The 482-nt window shown below is 34.4% G+C and overlaps 1 pseudogene; it reads left to right on the top strand.

The window, feature by feature from the left end:
- The first annotated feature begins 47 nt into the window (after positions 1 to 47).
- LOC111734781 lies at positions 48 to 166 on the top strand (annotated as a pseudogene).
- Positions 167 to 482: the final 316 nt, after the last annotated feature.

The following is a 482-nucleotide window of genomic DNA, read 5'->3' as shown; positions in this document are numbered from 1 at the left end:
TGTTGCTCATAGTTAATAATACTGTATTGTATATTTAAAAGTTACTAGTCTACGGCCATGCCACTCTAAACATGCCCGATCTTGTCTGATCTTGGAAGCTGAGCAGGGTCGGGCCTGGTTAGTACTTGGATGGGAGACCATCTAGGAAGACCAGGCGCCGTAGGCGTTAAATAAATAGATAGATAGATAGATAGATAGATAGATAGATAGATAGATAGATAGATAGATAAAACAATGAAAGCAACAAATGAATAAGACAAACAAAGAAAACTCATAGAGGGAAAGAGAGGAGGGGAGTGGTAGTTAAGTGTAAAGAGGGTCAAATATACGGTGACAGAAGAAAAGTTAACGTTAGGAGGTAAACAAACAATGTAATATACAGATGACGTATTATTGAATTGTACACTTAAAACCTATATAATTTTACTAACCAGTGTCACCTCAGTAAATTTAATAATTTTTTTTTAAAAAAGAAAATCAAA

This window comes from Pteropus vampyrus, unplaced genomic scaffold (assembly GCF_000151845.1).
Source record: "Pteropus vampyrus isolate Shadow unplaced genomic scaffold, Pvam_2.0 Scaffold5996, whole genome shotgun sequence".
Lineage (NCBI taxonomy): Eukaryota > Metazoa > Chordata > Mammalia > Chiroptera > Pteropodidae > Pteropus > Pteropus vampyrus.
Note: the sequence above shows the minus strand (reverse complement) of the source record. Positions and strands in the feature narration are given on the sequence as shown.